Below are 22,896 nucleotides of genomic sequence, written 5' to 3'. Positions count from 1 at the left end.
TACTTCATTCAGCATAATGTTTTCTAGCTCCATCCGTTTACCTTCAAGTTTCATTTTTCTTTAAAACCAAAAAAATTTCCACTGTATACAGGTAACACATTGATTATCTATTAATCAATGAATGGGAATCTAGGCTGTTTCATGTTATTGTGAATAGAGCAGCTATGATCGTGGATGAGTATGTGTCTCTGAAGTAGGAAAGATTCCTCTGGGTGCATGCCCAGGAGTGCTGCGGTTGGGTCATCTAGCAGATCTATTGGTAGTTTTATGAGGAACCCACACACTGATTGCCATGGTGACTGCACCAATTTTCACTCCTATCAACAGCGCATAAGGTTTCTCCCTAACCCACATCCCTGCCAACATTTGTTGTCTTTTATATTTTTAAAGATTATTTTTAGATTTATTTTATCTAATTATATATGTGTTCTGCCTGAATCACATGCATCACATGCATGTCTGTTGCTGGTGGAGGTCAGAAGAGGTGTGAGATCTCCTAGGACTGGAGTTATGGGTGGTCAAAAGTCGCCACATAGGTACTGGGAACTGAATTGGGTCTTGACTCTCCGCCCCATCATTAATTTTAGTCATTCTGGCTAGAGAAAGATAACATGTAAAGATACTCTTAACTTTCTTTTCCTTGATGGGTAAGGATGGTGAAAAAAATATATATCTTGTTTACTGGGCAACCATGATCTCATTCAGAAGCTCCCTTCCTGAGCCTGTAGTTAACGTGTACTTCCTACTCTGTATTCTTAAAGTTTCAGGGTTTGAGGTCTAACATTGAGATCAGAAGGAGAAGAAAGAAGAAGTAAAAAGAAGAAGAAGAGGAAGAGGAAGAGAAGGAAGAGGAGGAGGGAGAAAAGAGAAAGAGGATGGAGAAAAGAGGAAGAGGAGGAGGAGGAGAGATGTTTAATTTATGTATATGCATATGTGCCTTCGTGAATTTGGGTGCACCACAGAACCACATGAATTCAGGAGCCCACAGAGGCCAGAAGAAAGTCAGAAGGTCAGATCCCCTGCAAGAGTAATGTACTAACTCCATTTCTGTTGCTGTTATAAAATGACCAGAGTGACTTACAAATAAAGAGTTTCTTTGTGGTTATGGTTCAATCGGAGCCCATTGTGGTGGGGAGGTGTGATGGCAAGCAGGAGCCTGCAGCAGGAGCGGGAAGCTGACTGCATCCTCAACTCTAAGCATGAAGCAGAGAGAACAAACAAATAGGGCAAAGCTCTCAAACCCACCTCCAGCAGCATGCTTCCTCCAGAGCCTGCATGACCAAAACCTTCCGAAACAGTGCCACCAACTGGGGACCAAGTGATGGAATGTACAAGCCTACAGGGGACATTCTCAAACCAACACTAATAGTAAATGCACTTAATAGTTGGGTGGTGGTGGCAAACACCTTTAATCCCAGCACTCGGGGGGGGGGGGGGAGGGGTAGAAGCAGGCAGATCTCTGTGAGTTTGAGGCTATCCTGGTTTACCAAGTGAGTTCCAAGACATCCAGGACTACAACATAAAAATCCTGTCTTAAAAAACAAAACAAAACAGTGCTTTTGTTAGCTGAGCCGTATTTACAGCCCCTACCGTTGTGATATTTGGTCCATTTGGAATTCATTTGTGTACAGCGTAAGAGAGAAGGACCAAGTCCCATGTTTCTCATGTGTAGATATCCAGTTTTCCCAACACCACTTGGTAAAGGTTGGGCCTTTTCTACAATGTGTATTTGGAGCAGCTTTATCAAAAATTGGGTGTATGATGTATGATGTAAACTTTATCTGGGTCCTTGATTCTAGTTCATTGATCAAAATGTCTGTCTGTGCGCCAGTGCCACGCCGGTTTTACGACTGTGGCTGTGAAGTATAACTTGAATTTGGGTGTGCCGCTAACTTCCAGCAGTGTGCAGTTCCTCAGGATTATTTTGGCTATGAAGAATATACTGCTCCTTGGGATGCAGGAGAACACAAACACCACCCCTCAATGTCCTGGAGAATTTAATAAACTCAAAGACAATAATATTTTAATAATAATAATGTAATAAATTAAATACTTTTATAAATTCAAAAATAAATTTAGCATGTGCCTATACTTATGACGCTTACCTATAGAATAATATATAATTCTGTACATTGATTTATGTCTTCTAAAACTTTATATAAATGGAGTCATATGTAGTATTTATGGCTTATCTTCTTTGACCCAGCATTAAGTATTCTGAGATACACTCAAGGGTTTCATTCCTTTTAATTTCTTCATCATATCCTGTTATAGAAAGTGTATACCACATTATGTATCTCCAGTCACCTGTTGACTGGTGTCTGAGCTGTTTCCCACAAGGGGGTGGAACAAATAAAGCTGCCGTGGGCATTGGTGAGCAAGACTTGGTGTGGCCCTGAGCAAACACCAAGAATGGAATCGCCATATCATATGGTAGGTGTGTGGCTACTGTTTAAGAAACCATCTGTAACTGCCTACCACCCTGTAACCAGTTAACCGCTGTATTAAAACCACAACTGTATTATCTCAGGATTCCTGTGGGTGACGGGTCAAGGCTCAGCTAAGTCTGGGTGGTAAAGAAAGGTCCATGCTCTCCTCGTCCGGGTGACGTACCCATCTCTGTGTGGTCTATGTCTCCACCATTAACTGCTCATCCATCTCCATGTCTAATTACTGTGGCTGCTTAAAAAGTCTTAAATGTTAGGCAGGGAAAGCACTCGATGTCCATTCACTTCTTTTGAATTTGTTTGGCTTCTCGTAGATTCTTTGCATCTCCTTATAAGTTTTAGACATTTTACCACCAATTTCTGCAAAACAACCGGTGGGATTTGGGCTGTTGTGTTGCTCTTTACATACCAATTTAGAGAAATTTGCCACTGGGATGATTCTACACCTTCTGATCATGATGAATGTGGTGTCGCTCCCCGGGTTAAAGAATTTCTTTAATCTCTGCTTTGACTTGCAGTTTTCGGTGGGAATGTATTTTCTTTTTCTAAAAAAAAAAAAAGTTTCCCCCCTTTAAAAAATTTTCATTTTATGTGTGTAAGTGCTTTATCTGCATGCATATTTTTACACCACACGTGTGCCCGGTGCCTGAACCTATGGAACTGGAGTAGCAGCTGGTTGCAAGCCACCCTGTGGGCACTGGGAATTCAACCCAGATCCTCTGCAGCAGCAACAGGTGCTCTTAGCCACGGAGCTGTCCCTCCAGCCCCTGTGGTCTTCTCTTTACATCATCAGATGCCACCTGTAAGTGTTTGGGGCTCAGACCGTGTCTGCACTTGTGTCTCCTTAAAGTTTTGCTGCTTCTTATTGACCACTTTTGAAAAAATGTGTGCAAAGACCAGCTGCTACTCTGTGGAATGGAATCCACCCAGTCCACACTTAAGTGTGTCATCTTTTAGATGCTATTATTTTTTTTTAAAGATTTATTTATTTATTATATATGAGTACACTGTAGCTGTTTTCAGACACACCAGAAGAGGGCATCAGTTCTCATTACAGATGGTTGTGAGCCACCATGTGGTTGCTGGGATTTGAACTCAGGACCTCTGGAAGAGCAGTCAGTGCTCTTAACCACTGAGCCATCTCTCCAGCCCAGCTATTATAAATATATTGATTTCTTTTTTTTTTTTTTTTGGTTCTTTTTTTCGGAGCTGGGGACCGAACCCAGGGCCTTGCGCTTCCTAGGCAAGCGCTCTACCACTGAGCTAAATCCCCAACCCCAATATATTGATTTCTAAATGTTCAATTTCTATTTATTCATGTCCAATGTGTAGAAACACATTTGGCTTTCTTTGCAAGTGAATCTTAAATCCTATAATACTGCTATGCTCACATCTCAGTTCAAGTAGGGTTGCAGTAGATTCTCAGACGTTTGTACATGGATGGATAGTGTCCTCAGTTTCCATCTCTTTCCACCCGGAAGCAGTTTTTTTCTCTTTTTCCCCAGCCTCCCTTTCCCCTGTGAACAATAATTCCCGGGAAGAAGGTGTGTCTGCAGAGATGGATTGATTGACTGATTGGAGCTGTAGTTCTGTTGGGAAGTTGGAATGTTGCAGGTCCAGAGGCTAATTCCCCTATCTGGGGCTAGTTCTAGCTCTCTGTAATAGCCATTCCCAGCCCAACCTCTGTTTCCACACTAACATCTTGTGACTAATAGAGAAAACATTGTAGGATCTATGAACTTATCAGACCACTAGCTTCCACCAATGCAAAAGCTAAGACTATCATCGGACAGCATCTCTGGCCTATAGAAAAGCTCCTCCATCTCAGTGTACATACATACGTCTCTGATGTCCCTACCCCATACCCCCACCAGTGTATTTTAAAACTCATATAACGATGAGCCCTGGGGAGCGTGACTTTATGTTGACCAGGACTGCTTAGGTACACACATCCTTGGCCCTCTACTTAACTTTCATCTTGCCTCAGGACCCTAAAAGATAGGCTTGAGGGGTTTGCTGGATCTCTCTGTCCCTCTTCCCAATGTGGTCACACTGAGTAAGTCTCCCTTTCTTGCTTTCCACTATAACTTGGTCTTTTTTAGTTGGCTCATTGAAGAATGGTGGGTAGACCCGATTTGGCACAAGTTGTGCTACAATTTACCTCTTAGAAAGAATCCTGAGAAATATAATAATGATAATGATAATGATAATAATAATAATGTAATACAATTTTAAAAATGCCTCAGCTGTTGAAAGATAATTCGTTTGACCCTTCGTGTTACTAAGCCTTCTGTAAAGAAGAGATGCTTTATGTAAAATATATCTTATATATGATTATGTGTATATATGAGCTGAATACACATTATTATGATCTATTTTTACGTAATGTACTTAGTACCAAATTGGCTTAGAAGTAAATGCTTTTAGTACCAAATTGGCTTAGAAGTAAATGCTTATGTAAACTAAAGTTGCCCAACTTTACTGTGGTTCATAGTAAAACTAAATTGTTTTTGTTGTTGGTTTTTAAAATTATTTATTTATTTTATGTATGTGAGAACTCTGTCACTGTCTTCAGACACACCAGAAGAGGGCATCAGATCTCATTACAGATGGTTGCGAGCCACCATGTGGTTGCTGGGAATTGAACTCAGGACCTCTGGAAGAACAGCCTGTGCTCTGAACAGAGGAGCCATCTCTCCAGCCCCTTGTTGTTTTTTGAGACTTTTTTTTTCTTAGCCCTGGCTGTCCTGGAACTCCCTCTGTAGACCAGGCTGGCCTCAGACTCATAAAGATTTGCCTGCCTTTCTCTCCCAAGTTCTGGGATTAAGGTATGTGCCACAACCACCTAGCTGTAAAGCTAATACTTTAAGGAACAAAATAACGATAAAAGAGAAAATGTACTTTAGCCAATGTGACCAGGGAGGACAGAAACAGAGGTGGCTAAAGATCCTGAGTCTTTCTTCAGGAAAATTAATGTGAGCTTTTAATTTAAAATTTCAATTTTGCTTTCAAGAACAAGACTACATAATCATTCGATTCTGGTCATGACGTTCTTGCCTTCATTCATAGCTGGTCTGGTTCTGCAATGTGGTCCTCCGCATATTAACTGTAAGCGGTGATGTTCCTGATGTGGGAAGTGTTCTCTGGTAGACGTTGCCTTCATTGAGATACTAGACTCTATTCCAGCACGGGGGTGGGGGGATAACTCATGTCTCTGTTTTCAGACATGTATGTAAATGAGTGAGTGTAGAAACACAAACGTTTTAAGGATCTTTTTCAGATTCTTATTTTAGTCAGGCCTACATTAAGATTAAACCCTAAATATATTTTAATTGTCATTTTAAAGACCTACTTTAGGCTTACGCAGACATTCTGGAGTTTACAGAGCATCTTAATGAGTTACGTCAGGATGATGCATTTTAAAATCTTCTCCGATTTTGAGTAAAGAATGAGAATAGAGTCATAAACGCCAAGCTCTATCCTGCTCTGCATGCCTTCTCCTGCTTTGGACGCCTTTTAAACACTAATAGAAAGTAAATAATTTTTCTAACAAAAAAAATTTCAAGGTACCTGTTATAATAAATTAAATCTTTAATAATGAATTAATTTAAATTTGGTTAAGCAAACAAAAACTATCAATGTATTTTACCTGTGTTTCTAACTGCTAGGTACATAACTACATGTTTTCTGTTCCTTAGATGTGACCTCATGAGCTCTCAATTAAAATTACCTCATTAGAGCCACTTTTTAAATTTTATAATAATAATGATAATAATAATGTTAAGGTTAGTGTATTTTTAATGTTAATTTAATATCCTGCGGGGCATGGTGGCTCACGCCTTTAGTTCCAGCACTCAGAAGGCAGAAGCAGGCCGATCTCTGAGTTTGTGGCTAGCCTGGTCTACAGAGCAAGTTCCAGAACAGCCAGGGCTACACAGAGAAACCATATTTCAACAAGCCAACAACAACAAAAAAAATCAATACTCTGAGATAAAATTAATGGCTGACTTTTTATAACTGTATCTCTATGAGTAATAAGTTGTTCTTAGCATTTGTTTACTCAATGGAGATTTAAAAATCTATGATTAAATAGTTGGATTTTTTTTAACGTTTTCTCATTGGACATGACTTTTGCTTTTAGAATAACCAGTCATTGCTCTAACCATAAAAAATTCACTGTAAAGAGTGATGCCTACTTAGGGTGTTCTTACTAATTACATAGGAGCTGTGAATGAGTTTTAATGAACAAGTATTCAAATTTGTGTATAAGATTTGATCTATTAGATAAATAAATGAGACATGATATTGTAAAGGACTTTTAGCTTTGACAACTGATGGTCTAAATTAGGTAGGGTCTTCCTCAAATGATTAAAAAAAAAAACAACAAAAAATAAAAAAAAATAAAAAAACAGCCGATTTCGTCGACCTAAAGGGAAAAACGGACCTCACATCCTTTGGTGTGACTCCATTCTGATTTAAAGATTATACCATATTATATCTAGGTTTGTAATTCACCCCTAGGAGGCAGTAGGCTGTCTCGCATCATCTGAGAGCAAATCCATGGGGTCTTTGACAATGCTGGATGGTCCTCATCTTCGATGCCATTGGTAATTGAGTACACAGAGTAACTATGTTTCTTAAGTGCTTTTAAAATTAAATTAAAAAATTTAATAATATTTAATATTCTACTTGACATGTTCTTAACTCACAACAATATTAATCTTGGTTTCGGTTAGTGACACATGAGGATATTTCATGTCCTTTCATTTGATCATGCCTGTTTTGTTCTGACTGCTTATTCATCATGAACCCTTACACTACTCAAAACTCATGCTTAAAAGTTTCAAATTTGGGTGTTGGGGATTTAGCTCAGTGGTAGAGCACTTGCCTACCAAGCACAAGGCCCTGGGTTCGGTCCCCAGCTCAGAAAAAAAAAAAAAGAAGAAGACATTGTTAAAAAAAAGTTTCTAATTTTTCAAAAATATCAAAAATACCAACAGGGTGTTATTCTCAGGAGGCAGAGGTAGAAGGATCTCTGGGAGTTTGAGGCCAGCCTAGTCTATAGAGTGAGTTCTAGGACAGCCTGGGCTACATGGAGAAAACCTGTCATAAAAAGAAAAAAATGTTTTAAGTTTTTCATTTGTCTTTATAAATATGCGAGAGAGAGAGAGAGAGAGAGAGAGAGAGAGAGAGAAGAGAGAGAGAGGAGAGAGAGAGAGAGAGAGAATTCTCATCATTCAGTATAGTTGGATAAAACAAAAAAAATCTAGTTTTTTTTTTTTTTTGGTTCTTTTTTTTGGAGCTGGGGACCGAACCCAGGGCCTTGCGCTTCCTAGGCAAGCACTCTACCACTGAGCTAAATCCCCAGCCCCAAAAATCTAGTTTTTAAATTAAACTTTAACTCCATTTATTCTATCTAGAGATACCTAAAACATTGGGTCAACACTTCTTATCCAAATTATTCTAATGACATTAATCTCTAATAACATCATGCATGATGTTTTATATATTAAATACTGATACTTTTTGATTTAATTAATCTTGATACCTAAAATATAGCCAGGAATAAAGAATTAATTAAACGATATTTGTATTTTACTAAGAAAAAAAGAGGTGATAGTCCAAAGGCCATAAGCAAGACAGTTCATCACAGAGTACAAATACCTGTAAAGTCAGGGGAAACAGTCAGTCTAGCTAGAAAGGTGGAAATTTTGGTTATTTATGTTTGCTTAACCTGTTGCCCTCACTCCATCAGGTCAAACTCTGTTAATTTTAGGTTTGGCAAACCTGTCCCATGCAAATGTTAGGTCACATGCAGAGGGCGTGAAAACAGTTTAGATCTGGGTCATGATGGCTAACGGTTTAGATATGATCCAGGGTTTCCTTCTTAATGGCCTTTCCTAGCTATTCCTCTCTGCTGAAAACTACCATCCTGCCCACTACCCAACCTTGCCTGTATCAGGTCCTAGGGATGCGCCTTCCTAGCCATGGGGGCCTTATAGTATTTAACAAACAATATGCTTTCCCCAAATGCACAAAATGGGGTGCTTGATCAACACAGGGAGCTGTGAACAATAGTTCCCGGGAAGAAGCTGTGTCTGCAGAGATGGATTGACTGACTGGAGCTGTAGTTCTGTAGGGAAGTTGGAATGTTGCAGGTCCAGAGGCTAATTCCTCTATCTGGGGCTAGTTCTAGCTCTCTGCAGTAGCCATTCCTGGCCAACCTCTGTTTCCACACTAACATCTTGTGACTAGTAGAGAAAACATTGTAGGATCTATGAACTTATCAGACCACTAGTTTCCACAAATGCAAAAGCTAAGAATGCCATCGGACAGCATCTCTGGCCTATAGAAAAGCTCCTCCATCTTGCTGTAACTGCCTCTGGACTCGAGCGTATCCACCAATGTATTTTAATCTTGCCTTGATTTCTGACTTTCTTTGTTCTGCTAAACTATAAAACTTTGCAAAACTGCTTGCACGTTGAAACATGGAATTTGGGGGCAACCTACGTCTGGTCGTGGTCACTCCGAGTGGCTCCAGAATAAAGTTTATTCTCTTCAAGATGAGAGCTGCATTGACATTCCCTTTCCATTGTACATATCCAGCACGTTGACTGGACTGCAACTTCCATGAAGAAGAGGACCGAAAGCAACTGAAGCACAAGTGCTAGCTCACAGATGATAAGCATTTAGCTGTGGGTTTGGAAGAGATGTAATGCCACAAACTGGCATTATAAATCATATGATTCTGTTGACATGAACTGACATGACCTGTCTCCAAAGTCCAGCCTTCCACACAAAGCCATCTACCCAGAATCCTACAGGCTGCTGCTTTAGGAGACCGACTGCTTCCACTTGGCGATAAACGTTCAAAGCCCCTCTGTGTGCTTTTCATGACAGCACAGTTCTGATATTCTAAATAGTTTTTCACTTTAAGGATACATTAGTTCCTTCACCTTTTGACATCTAGGGGACATCCTGGTTGCTACCGAAGTTTGGTTACTTGGAGTAAAAACTGCCACGAATGTGTGTGCAATGCTCTGTGTGCACTTCCCAGAGACCATGTAAATATGTAACATCCACAACAACGAAAGCAATGGCAGCATGATGTGGAAGACTGGTCTGTTCGTCAGAACTTCCAGGCAGGTTTCCACAGAGGCTGGACCACTTTGCAGTTGCTCCGCGTCCTCACTAGCTTTGGCTGTCAGTGATTTGGATTTGGTAATTGTAATAGAACCACACACAGGGCTATGTGTCCTTGACTTAGGCATACTGCTTTTCAGGGTGAATATCAGCCGTGTGTGATTCCCCACCCCCCAACCCCCATCTATTGTCTGGTCAGCGAGGTTTTCTACTGTGTTTCCTTCTGTTTTAGGATTCGTATGGCTGTGATAAAACACCATGACCAGAAGCAACTTGGGGGGAGGAAAGGGTTTATATGGCTTACACTTCCATATCGATGTTCATGATCAAAGATAGTCAGGACAGGAACTCAAGCAGGGCTGGACCCTGGGAGGCAGGAGCTGACTCAGAGGCCATGGAAGGATGCTGCTTACTGGCTTGCTCTTCCTTGCTTGTTCAGCCTGGCTTTTTATAGAGCCTGGGACTATCAGCCCAGGTATGGCACCACCCACAATGGGCTGAGTCCACCTCCACCAATCCTTAATTAAGAAAATGACCTACAGCCAGATCTTAGGGAGGAATTTTCTCAATTGGGATTTCCTACTTTCAGATAACTCTTAAGTTGTGTAAAGTTGACAAAAGACAGCACAACCTATTTCATCTTTTATCAGAAATGCATATTGGACTTTGTTAAATATTTCTCCTGTGAATGTTGAGATGTTCCTACAGTTTGTTTTTAGTGTGTGAGTGTGAGGTAATACATTGAGTTTTAGACGTTAAGCCCAATGCACATACCAGCACTGGACCTCACTTCCTAACTTCATATTATTTTTATTATTCAGTTTCAAAATCACAGTACTCTCTTTGACTCGGGATGGGAGGCTTCCTGGAGGAGGTCATGTAGGGACCCTGGGTAGTCGCTGCAGTTCTCAGATGACTCCAAGCACGTTCCTGTGAGAGAGAACCTTCGATCGCTTTGCATACAGTTATCAGATGCTTCTAACCTGGTCTTCTGCTTGCTGGACTTCCCCCAGCTGAGGCTTTGGTTTTACAGGACCAGTTAGTTAATAGGTAGCATGCTGTTCCCCAGCTTCTGAATGGATTGCTTCAGTTTCTCCTGCCACTGGCTTGACCATAGAGTGAAGGAGGAATGTCAAGAATGGGGTAGCCCTTCACCGCCATTGGGGTAGCCCTTCATCGCCATTGTTGTCAAGCAATGAATGAACAGCAGTGACTTCAGGCGCCTTCCATGCCGACTGGAGACAGACCTCCTTCCAAACTACCAGCTTTGCATCTGATGACTCTCTTCACTCTATTGTCTTTTCTTCTCTCTCCGTGTGTGTGTGTGTGTGTGTGTGTGTGTGTGTGCGTGCGTGTGTGTGTGCGTGTGTGCGTGTGCACATGTACATGCACATGGGCATGTGTGTACATGCATGCATATGAAGAGAAGGAAACCTTGGCTGTTGATTTCCAGGATGCAGCCACCATGTTTTCGGAAAAAGAATCTCTCACCAGATATACTCACCAAGTAGTCTAGACTGACTAGCCAGTAAGCCCCAGGTATCTGCCTGTCTCTACCTCCCTAGTGCTGGCTGGGATTTACAAGCACACACCATGGTACCCAGTTTTTCTGTGAGTCCTTGAAATTGAACTTGGGTCCCCAAGGCTTTGCAGTAGACACTGGACTGACTGAGCCGTCTTCCAGCCCCTTCTCCCTTCTTTCTGTCTCTGGAGTTGTTGGAGGTCATCCCTGTGGGAATGGTCTTTGGGGCTGCTGTGTTTCGTTCCCTCTGCGATCTCCATGTCTCACGCCACTGCCCTCAGCCTGCCTCTCTGAGGTTTCAGCTTCCAGAGACTCTCAGCATACACTCGTAACACTCACATCTGATTCTGTGGGTTCCGGGTCTCCCCACAGCTCTCTGGGGTGAATTAGATCTGTTAGAGTCTCTCAACCCCTTGGATTATCTCTCTCTTCTCTTTTCCTCTAACAGGTCGGCACAGCTCTGCTCAACAACTTGGTTTTTCCTTCAGGTACCATCTTTTCCCCAGGCATCTACTGACTCCTTCATACTTGAAAAGGAAGAGCTATGAATAGAGATGGGAAAGCCAACTCCAAGTCAGACTCAGTTTCTCCTACTTTATACTCACAACTCACCTCCCAGCCCACCAGCAAGCAGGTGACTCTGCAGCACAGGACACCAGTAACATCCTCTCATCTAGTGGGTGACACCTTCTCTTGGAGTGTTCTGGCTGGTTAACTCGATACAAGCTGGATTCATCAGAGAGGAGGAAGCCTCGACTGAGAAAACACCTCTGAAAGGTTAGGGTGTTGGCAAGCTTGTGGGGCATGTTCTTAGTGATCAGTGAGGAAGGGCTTAATATATTGTGGGTGGTGCCATCTCTACATCAGTGGTCCTGTGTGCCGTAAGAGGGCAGAGCAAGCAACCACGTTAGCAGGCCAGTAAGTAGCACACACACCCGTTGGCCTCTGCACCTGCTCCTGCCTCCACGTTCCTGTTTGAGTTCCTGCCATGACTTCCTTTGATCATGAAGAGTAAGTGTAAGCCAAATAAACCCTTTCCCCCAACTTGCCTTCTGGCCATGGTGTTTTGTTACAGCCATAGAAACCCTAGCTAACTAAGACGTGGAGACAGCTTGGTTCCCACTAGCCAAGGCCCAGTCCACAAAAGTGCCTTTCGACTTCAGATTCCAGCCCCAAGCCACTGGCTGCTTTGCAAGTGCTTCTGGCTGACCAGCTAGAAAGGAGATGTTTGTTGTGGTTTGGGTCTGAGGTGTTCGTATTGGCTCCTGTGTTTGCGCACTTAGTGTCTAGGTAGTGAACCAGTCACTAAGGGTGAACTTCAATTGGGTTGAAACCTGGCCTGCGTTCCGGTGGCCTCTCCTGCCGCTCCTGTCTCTCTCCTTCCCAATTTCTGTTGTGATCTAACCAGTCAGATTCCTAGTGGCCATGTTCCTCTGTCATGAAACTACGATATAAGCTAAAATGTGTCCTTCTTCCTCTGAGTCACTTCCTGTCAGGTATCTGGTGAGGGCAACAAGCAAAAGAAAAATATGGACATGGTAGCATTTGTTTTTAATCATAGTTCCTGGGGGGAGGCAGAGATAGGTGAATCTCTGTGAGTTCAAGACCAGCCTGTTCAACACGGCAAATTCCAGGGCTCGTGGGACCACATCGTGAGACTGCCCTGCCCTCAAACAAACAAAAGTAACTAAATAACTTTTGAGGGATGTTTTTGTGCATGGTGTATTCATAGGCTGATTCCTGTACCCAGAGACCTGGATGCAGTCTGGACCTTGGTATGACTCAGTATTTTGTAAAGCATTGTTCCCCATCGCCTTCTGATTGGTTATATAAAGAGCTGAATAGCCTATAGCTCCCAAGAGAGCATAAGGCCGGACAGCCATGCCTGGATGAGGAGAGAGAGGGTCTTACATGAGATCCAGGGAGTCACCATCTCTGTCAGGACACAAATGAAGGAGGAGGTGCCAGAGAGAGGCTGAGATGTCAGGAAAAGGGCTACACCGCTGGGAAGCAGGCCAGGGCAGCAGTCGGGTTAGAGTAGCTCAGAGTTTGCCCATCTTACTGCCTGGAATTTATTATAAATATAAAGGGTCTCCATGTCATTATTCAAAGCAAAGGCGGGCATAGGAAAGCTCAAGTTCTTGCAAATAACTGATCTCCACTGCTCTCGCCCACTCGGGTTCCGTCAGTTTGCCGAAATGGTTCACACAACCGAGAACTACAACTTTTATTTTAAAGGATACAGATAAAGCAGTTAAGGTCTGGGAGAAGGGTTGCTGCACTCTCACGCTCTCTTTGAGAACCCCATCAGGAACCCCTAGATGGTCTCTATACACTGCCCCATTTGACTTTATGAAGGTCTCATTACATGGGTATGAAGAAACCATGAACATCAGTGAAAATGTGACTGAACAACGTCCATGCTGGGCCATGGTGGATCCTTCATTGTTCTTCTCTTAAGGCTACAGGGCAAGGCCTTGAAGTGAGGGTCTCATTGCTGCAAGGCAGATCAGAGACTGTGCTTCGATTTTCTTGCTGTGCCAGGGCTTGAACTTGGAACCCCACGCATGCTAGGCAGGTGCTTGGCCCTGCTCACCATTTTCTTCATTCTTACTGAGACTTAGAAAGTATCCATCAGTTTTCTGTCACCTTATGAAGCCAGTTTGCAAAGAGGAAAAGTGTATGTTGGCTCGCAGTCTTGGAGATCTTGGTTGGCATTGCAGCTCTGGGCTTGTAGTGGCCAATGGAGCAAAGAAAGGAGGAGGAGGCTGAGGTCTCACAGGGGGGTCCAACGCATCGCCCAGCGACAAAAGACTCCATATTAGGCATCACTCCCCTCATTTATATAGTTTAAAATTTTTATTTTTTATTTTCTGAGATATATTATTTTCCCTTTCCCCTTCTGTCTTCCAAGTCCTCCTATATACCTGTCTTTGTAATTGATTGTTAATATATATAATATATGTAATTAATTTATTATTATATAACATAATAACACAAATATATAATATATAAGTATATAATAATGGCGCAATATAAAATGATATATATTATAATATGTTATATATATTATAACCTTCAAGCAATTAAGGAATGCTGGGAGTGGGAAAAACAGTCGTCTCCAGAGAAGAGCACACCAATTGCTTAACATACATGCAGGTAACATACATGCAGGTAACATTATACAAACTGAACAGGCTTCATTTCCTAAAGCTCCCACTGCCTCCTGATAACATCAATATGGAAACCAAGACTTTACACACAGGCCCCCAAGGGATAGTCCAGATCCAAACTATAGGAGAGGTGTGAAAAATACACCATCTTAAACTGTACTCCCCTACTCTTTTTTTAACAAGGGGTTAAGCTTCTGTAGACTATACACATAACTAGCTTTCCTCCTAAAGACCATCTAAGCAGGTTCACTGCCATGTTCCTGGGTGCACACACTTAAAGTTCTCTGGTTTACAGGTGCAATATGTCAGTCACCCTGGATGAGTCTTAGCCAAATTTGCTGGAGCAAGATCTGTGCCTTCAAATGCAGCAGGGGCCCAAGGTGGAGCAGCATCCAGAATTAGAGTGAGTTAGATCTGGAGAGGGTGCCCCTTGGGTGATTCTAGCCTGAATAATACATCATGCCACTGTCAGGGCTGGAGACGGACGGCAAAGCATGCAGCCAAGGGGCCTGCTGCTGGGAGATGGAGGTGTGCAGCTCACCTCCATCCTGGCGAGGCTGTTTTGTTGTTGCCATAGAATCACTTCAGGGAGGCAGGCTCTGGAGGAAGCAGAGGATCTCGAAGAAAGCTCTGTAATTATAATCGAAAAGAAGGCAGCTACTATTTTGCCTGCAAAACACTGTGTTCCTCCCCCTGTCAACTCGCAGAGAACAGACCCCACATTACCTTTGTGCATTTGTATGACATCTCTGGCTACTGCTTCAACCTCCAGTTGAGAAGAGACTCCTCCCTCTTCCTCTGGGAATCTTCCAGCCACCACCGATTCACAGCGTGGGTCTCCCAACTTCCTGGCTATGCTGAGTTTAAAGTTCCCCCATCTCGCAGGGACGGAGATGTGATTTCGAGTGGAACGAAGAATCCCGACAGAGAGGATAGGAGACGACGCCACACCTACAGCCGATCTGTCTTCAGCTATTTACAGACATGTTTTAAAAACATGCCATTTAAATATGAGTGGCGGCTTCCTGTAAAACTCTGGATGTAGCGAGCAACAAGAAATATGGCCCCGGGCGGTGAGAAAGGAGAAAAATAGTTTCTGTACACAAAGCCCTACCATAATAAACAAGCAGAGGCGCTTCCTGACCCACCGCACCAAGCAAACATTCGCTTCCCAGCCTTTGCTGCATTCAAAATATTTTCACTAGACCAAGTGCAAAGTATTATTATCATTAATATTAAATTTATCCTTCTTGGAATATGCCCAGGCTAGGGTTCTGCCCAAGGGCCCTGGAAAAGCCAAGGGTAAGGACGATGATCTCGGCAGTTAGTTTGGATTTAATTCCCTTCATATAAATTTTGCAAAGCTGGGGACACACATACACATTATTGTACCGATGATACGCCCAACAGCCCCAGGCCCCCGGCAACCGCCCCACTGAACCATCGCGACGGAAATTCCAGAGAAGTAAATAAATAGGCAGCTCACAGAGCCAGGTTTCCAAAGGGGTGGGGAGAGAGAGGCAAGGACACAGCTGCCAGGGAGCCCACCAGGCCATAGTGTAAGGACCTCCGGAAGACAGCAAAGTGGACGAGAGAGAACCGTCTTTCTGTGCTCTCTTTGTTCAGAAGAGCAAACGCTAATGTAGACATTCCCTTCACCTAAAAACAAAAAACAGCAACAAAACAAAACTGAAAACAACAAGGACAGCAAACCCAAAGCCACTAGTCATAACACATGTGCCATATAAGGGACACACGTGTCACATGAGATGCTTGCTTATATGCCGTTTGCTGAGTTTCCACAGAGCCACCTGTACAAACCACACCCAAGACCCAGAATGTTAGCAGTCTCCGGTCCCTCAGGTCTCTCTGCAGTCAATACCTGGCTGCCTCATCTCTCCAGAAGTGACCAGCTTCCACATATTCCTTCGTAGGCAGAACAAGGAATTACAGAGTATATCAAGGGCAACTTTATGCTAATGGATTTGAAATTGGTTTGCCAGAACTGTGTGTGTGACAAGAAGTGACTTACCCAGAGACTCTGTCAGCCTTCCCAGGGATGTGACAAGGGAAGAAAGGAGAGAGAGGTATGAGCTGCTCACAGGGATGAATGTGGGAGGGGCACCTCCAGGAGTACCACCAAGGCCCTGAAAGAAAGGAGGCCATGTTTGGAGGGATCAGGCAGGAGAAAGGGGACAAGGCATCCACTGAAGTGACATCTGTAATGTATTTCTGGCCTGTCAGCACCCGAGGGCAGGAGAGTGTCTTGTCACAATCACAACTCACAGACCTGGGCCTGAAAGAGCTGATTGGTCCTAACTCCCCACACTGACTGTTAGAGATCTACACATCACTCAAGCAGAAGCCCTGCCCTTGGGAAGTTCAGTTAAGTTGGGAAGAAAATTAAGTTACGGAGCCAACACTACAGAGCATGGGGACAGTGGGGACACATTGACCACCTCAGGCACCTGTCTTCGGTGCCTTTAGAATAGTGGTTCTCAGCCTTCCGAATGCTGCAACCCTTTAACACAGTTCCTCCGGTTGTGATGACCCCCCCCCCCCACCATAACATTATTTGTCCGGCTACTTCCTAACTGTAATTTTACTACTATCAATCATAGTGTAAATATCTGATCCACTCACAAACACTTCACGGATATACCAGCAGTCCAGTTTGGTAGTGTTGAGAGCAGCAGTGGTGGTGTGACCTAGCAGGGAAGGCCAGGCCTCAGCAGAACAGGCATGAGTCAGCATGAGTCAGCAGCAGGAGGGCTACAGACCAGCAGGGATGCCAAGAACAGTTCTTGGCTGTGTCTCTCTCAACAAAGCAAAGATCAGGGAAGACTTGAGACCAAGAAGCGGTTAGCTATGCAGTAAACCAAGCCCCTCTCACAGTCTGTTAGTTGAGTTCTATTTATATGCCCTCCAAACATCGTGTGTCTTCCGTGGGTCTTGCCTCAGCGCATGAGCCTATGTCAGCTGACTTCACTCTGCCCATCAGCGTGAGTTCGCAGAAGCTGTAAGAGGCTGTCGCACACTGCCAGAAGCTTTTTGGTGCATTTCTCTCTATGGAGTCCCAGTAAAAGGAGCTCAACTGAGCAATGTAAGGCAGAGCAACGCACGAGTGCCATTAGCAAAGCATTCTTTATCGAGTCCTTTCACGAGTTTGCTTTAGCAGAGCATCCTTTCACCTGTGTCTGCTTCAGTGACACATTCCCTCACGAGTCTGCCTCAGCAAAACGGCCTTTCTCTTGTGTCCACCTCGAGAAAACACTCCACGTCTTTGCCCTAGCAAAAGGCCGTCCAACCCAACTGACTTTCCAAAGAGCCCTTAAGTGTCCCCTTCACTTGCGGAATAAGATTAGTTTGTTTCACAGGGGAAAATAAAATCTTGAAAGAAAGTTATGACTATCTGTCTAAAATGCTTATCTCTGTCTTTAAATTAATTTTAATGGGTTAAAAACAAAGATTATAAATATCACTGGGGTGAAAATAATATGTTTTTGATTTTTTTAGAATTATTTTATTTTTACAGGTATGAGCATTTTTTCTGCATATATCCCTGTAAACCACATACATTCCCAGTGCCTCTGGAGGTGAGAGAGAGTGTAGAGAACTGAAGTTACAGATGGTTGTGAACCATCATGTGGATGCTGGGAATCGAACTTAGGTCTTCGAACAAACAGCAAGTGCTCTTAACCGCTGAACCATCTCTCCTTCTCTAACTCCATAATTGGATATGGAGATGACATAATAAGTTTAAGTCAAAGACATATATAAGTTCTTTTGAAGACCTTCTAGGTTTTGGAATACAGAAAGTAGTCTCTGTCCTGAAAGTTGCCTCGATACACAGTCTTATGATTGGTTTCCACATACAGAGAGCAACACACATGGGCAATGTTCCACAAGAGGAACTCCGTAGACGTATGGAGAACTGTGTAGGTGTAGATCCTGGAAAGATGTGCAGAAGCCCTGGGCCTCAGTACTTGTGAGTGAGGTTGTATTTGGAAATTCAGAATTTTCAGGTGCACTTGGACCAAGATGAGGCCCACAGTGAACTGAGGCAGCTGGAATCTAGCTGGAATCTGGGTGTTGCCTCCATAAAAAGAGGAAGAAAAGGCCTGAGCCCCTAGACAAACAGATGGGAGCTTGTGGCTGAGAGCCAAAGAATAACTAAGGCTACCCTAAAAGATAAAAAACCAAAACAATCCCGAACAACCCCCCCCCACACACACACACACACCACCCTCCCCAGACAAATTCCTCCCTGGAGGTCTGGAGGGAACAACACCCTGACTTTGGATCTGACCTTCAATGACTCAGAGACAATGAGTTTCTGTCATTTCTAGCCAACGGCATGCTGTCCTTTGTCATAGGAAACTGACGTAGATAACCACCACTTAACAACCCAGGCCTTCCCATACATAGATGGCCTCCTTTTACCAGGTATCAGGAAGGAGATCAAGCCAGAGGAATTCAGGTTTCTCTTCAGGCCCAGGTGCTCAGCAACTCTTAGGGAGGGGCTGTAGCAGCGAAGACCCTGGACTCTGGGGTTTGCATTCAGAACTCTGGTTGGCTGATCCTTGGCAAGTTACTGGACATCTCCAGGCCTCAGCAGCCTAATCTACAGTACGGAAACAAAACTGAGTTTCTAGGAGAGCAAACAGCTTATTAATATAACATGCTGACCTGAGTAGGGTCTTTTTTTCTTTTTCTTCTGTCAACTTGACACAAGCTAGAGTTATCCCGGAAGAGCAATCTCAGTTAAGAAAAATGTCTCCATCCAGGCTGTCTATAGGACATTTTCTTAATTAACGACTGAGGTGGCCAGGCTCAGCCCACAGGGTGTGTCGGGGAGCGGCAGGTAGGGGGTGGGGTGTTGGTGGGTGGCGACGTCTGGCACATCAAGCAGCATTCTTCCATGGGTTCTGCTTAAGTTCCTGCCTAGACTTTATCCCTGACCTCCTTCAAAGATGGACTACCACACACGCAGAAGCAAAATCTCTAACAAGCCATGGCCTTGATGTCCCATTTCTCCTATTGGCTACAGCGTACTGCAGTGGGTCACCTGCTGGTCTATACAGAAACAGTGGTGGGTGGCTAGAGTCAGAGGACCGAGTGAGGATTTGGAGTTGGAACAAGGTCATGTGTTGAGACTAGGCAGGGAAAGTCAATAGCAAATGTGTTCTGGAAATGCCAGGAGGTGAGCTAGGTTGGGAACAAGAGAAGAAAACAGGTGCCCAAAAATCTGGGAAAGTGGAGTCAGGACAAAGCACGAAATGAGCCGCTACCGTCCCAGAAGGGGTAAACTGTGAGCATGCGCAGTGACCGAGCAGCCCTAGGAGTGGCCGGGTCTTAGTGAGACTCTTGGTAATGGGTGCAGAAGGGGCTACTGCCTACTAGATGTAGGGTAGTGGTCAGATAGGAAAGTGGATAAGGGAGAGGGGAGAGAAGCTTACTTAAGGTCTCCTGGCCAATAGGGATGGGTGTGCTGAAATGATGAACTGGGGTTCACTGCCCTGCTGGAGGGTGTGGTCAGACCTACGGATTGGCTACATGGGTCCTGCTTGATCTCCATTGTCTGCTTGGCTGGGGTTGAAATTACCCAGGAGACACACTTCTGGGTGCTCCCATGAGAGCATTTCGGAAGGATTGCTGAGGATTAGCTTAGGTAAAGATCTGCTCTGAATGTGGGAGGATCCTCCACGGACTGGGGTAGGATAGGGATGACAGAGTGAAACGGAAGTAGGAAGCAGTCTGAACACCAGCTCATCTTTCCGCTACCTGACTATGGGACGTGACCATCTGTTTCCATGTTCCCTCCACATGCCTTCCCCTGCCACAGGGAACCGTATCACCTCAAACTGTGACCCCAAACAAAACCTCTCTTTCCTGTTGTTTTTTTTTAAGTGTGTTTGGTAGCTACTAGAAGAAAAGCCATGAATATGATGCCCCAAGTCCCTTACCTATGTAGCCGACTGGTTACAGCCTGTATTCTAGCAGACCTGACTACAGCCCTTCAGAGAACAGCCATGAGGCTGAGGCCAGCCCCACCAGCCGGTCGGGACGTCTGAATCTAAAGCCAAGTTCACTTTCCCACACTCACTGAACAGGCAAGAGAAGACCAAAGTGCCCTTGACAGAAAACGTAAACGTGGCTACACAGACCAAAAGCTATACAGTAGGTGAAGCCATGAATCCCGTGGTTGTGATTACTGTAAAACAGGTCCAGAAAATGCCTAGCAATGACTTACAGCTGAGAGAAATGCAAGTACATATGAGTGTTCTTCCAGAAACCTTTGGCAAAGGACCAAATCTCATCAGGGCACGAAGCCCTGAATTAGCCATGGGGTGCTGACTTCTCTATATCCTAAGGGAAATGCCCTCTGGGGCACAGTCCTGCCATTCTAGTCTTGTTTCTATTCTTAAAAATAACTTTCTGTCTGGAGACGTAGCTTGATTAGAAGAGGGTTTGCCTGGCATGTCCAAAGCCTGCGGTTTAGAGGTTTAGCATGCACACGCACGCATGCGTGTACACACACCATTCATCACCATAACTTATTAACTAATGAATAATTAAACTAATGGACTCATTCATTTTTTTCTTTCTTTTTTTCGGAACTGGGGACCGAACCCAGGGTCTTGCGCTTGCTAGGCAAGCGCTCTACCGCTGAGCTAAATCCCCAGCCCCTGGACTCATTCATTTATATCACACTTCTTCATTGGTTGCCTTTGAGTAACACCTATGGATCCTATACTATTCAAACTGAGAATCCCACTCTTGTGCCTTCACCCACTGGAGCCATCCCCTTCCTTCATTTCTGTCTCTGATGTACCCTCGTCTTGGCTATGTCATCAATACAAGGATACTATTCTGTTTGCTGTAAAAGACAGATGCCACCTCAGAGGGCATAAGGGTCTATTCTTAAGCCGAGTGTGAATGACGATAGTCCAGGAACAAGAATTCAGCTTTGTGTCAAATAACACATTCTAATGCGGAATCAATTTTGTGAGTGTTTACAATTACACAAGTAATTAAGACGGTTGTAAATCAAGGCTTAAAAACAAACACGGGTAGAAATAGTCAGCAGGAAGAGCAGCAGAGAGAGGACATTTCTGCAGCAGACGTCTTAGCTTTGAGGGTGGCAGAAGCTGGTCACCTGCCCAGCTACTAGAGTTTTGAAAAGTTTACCCCAACCGAGGATGTAAGGACAGATACAGACTTGGGCAGTGAATGGCTCACAAAGGGATTAAAAATGACTTAGAATCACTTGGCTCGAGATGAGCAGCATCCCAACTTCTCACCATTACAAAGTTCCAGTCAGTCAATAGCCTTGTAGAATCCTTAACACATGTATGGTGTTTTTCTAGGAACTTTACAGTGGCCTGCAGTTGGATTTCCTATCTTTCTTTCTTTCTTTTTTTTTTTTTTTGGTTCTTTTTTTCGGAGCTGGGGACCAAACCCAGGGCCTTGTGCTTCCTAGGTAAGCGCTCTACCACTGAGCTAAATCCCCAGCCCCATTTCCTATCTTTCTTAACGTTTGTCTCTGTGGTAGGAAGGAAGGAATGACAATGGCACATGTACAAACGTCATCAGCACTGACAGTCAGTAGGGACTCTTGGCTTTTCCTGGGCCACAAAAGATAGAATGTCCTTAAGGTCAAAATCAAATGGATTCTCTCTCTAACACACCTTCCTCTTGCTCAAAACCAGGCAGTTGTGAACCCCACAATGTGGGTGCTGGGAACTGGGTTATAGTTTCTAGAGAGCAGCAAGTACTCTTTTTTTCCCCTTTCTTTCTCTTTTGAAATTAATTGATTACATAATTAATTTGCTTTTCATTCCAATAGTAGCTTCCCCTCCCTCCTCTCCTCCCAGTCTCTCCCTCTCCCGCCCCACCCCACCATCCTTCTGTCTTCCCTTTGTCTTTGGCAAAGGGCAGGCCTCCCATGGGTATCTGCCTTGGCTGATCAAGCTGCAGTGGGGCTAGGTGCCTCTTCTAGTGTGGCTGGGCGAGGTAGTCCAGTTAGAGGGATCCAAAGGCAGGCAACCAAGTCAGACAGCCCCTGCTCCTGCTGTTAGTCCCACATGAAGACTCAAATGCACAACTGTTATGTATGTGCAGTGACCTTAAGTCTGTCTCTGGCGGTTCTGACTCTGTGAGCCCCTATGGGCCCAGGTTAGTTGATTCTGTAGGTTTTCTTGTGGTGTTCTTGACCTCTCTGGCTCTTTTAATCCTTCCTCCCCATCCTCCACAGGATTCCCCCCAAGCTCTGCCTAATATTTAGCTTTGGGTCTCTACATCTGTTTCCATCAGTTGTTGCGTGAAGCCTCTCAGATGACAGTTATGCTAGGCTCTTGTCTGCAAGTATAGGAGAATGCCATTAGCTGTGTCATGGGCAGGTTCTCTCTCGAGTCATGGCTCTCAAGCTGGGCTAATCATTGCTTAGCCTTTCTCTCAGTTTCTGCTCCATCTTTACTCCTGCACATCTTGTAGGCAGCGTAAGTACTCTTAACCTCAGCGCCATCATCCAGGATCTCCTGCAGCAGAGACTGGCTCAGACTTACTATGTAGCTGCAGCTGGATTTGAACTCCCAACCTTCTTGATTCA

At 44.0% G+C, this 22,896-nt stretch overlaps 1 long non-coding RNA gene across 1 annotated transcript; it reads right to left on the bottom strand.

Moving 5' to 3' along the window:
- Window positions 1–13,952: 13,952 nt before the first annotated feature.
- LOC102549305 (uncharacterized) lies at window positions 13,953–18,117 on the bottom strand. Its single transcript, XR_015646887.1, has 4 exons — window positions 16,929–18,117; window positions 16,318–16,432; window positions 15,012–15,944; window positions 13,953–14,915 (listed from the first exon to the last, which is right to left on the bottom strand). It is a non-coding gene; the product is annotated as an uncharacterized LOC102549305 (long non-coding RNA).
- Window positions 18,118–22,896: the final 4,779 nt, after the last annotated feature.

Source organism: Rattus norvegicus, chromosome 1, assembly GCF_021556685.1.
Source record: "Rattus norvegicus strain SHRSP/BbbUtx chromosome 1, alternate assembly SHRSP_T2T, whole genome shotgun sequence".
NCBI classification, from domain to species: Eukaryota; Metazoa; Chordata; class Mammalia; order Rodentia; family Muridae; genus Rattus; species Rattus norvegicus.
Note: the sequence above shows the minus strand (reverse complement) of the source record. Positions and strands in the feature narration are given on the sequence as shown.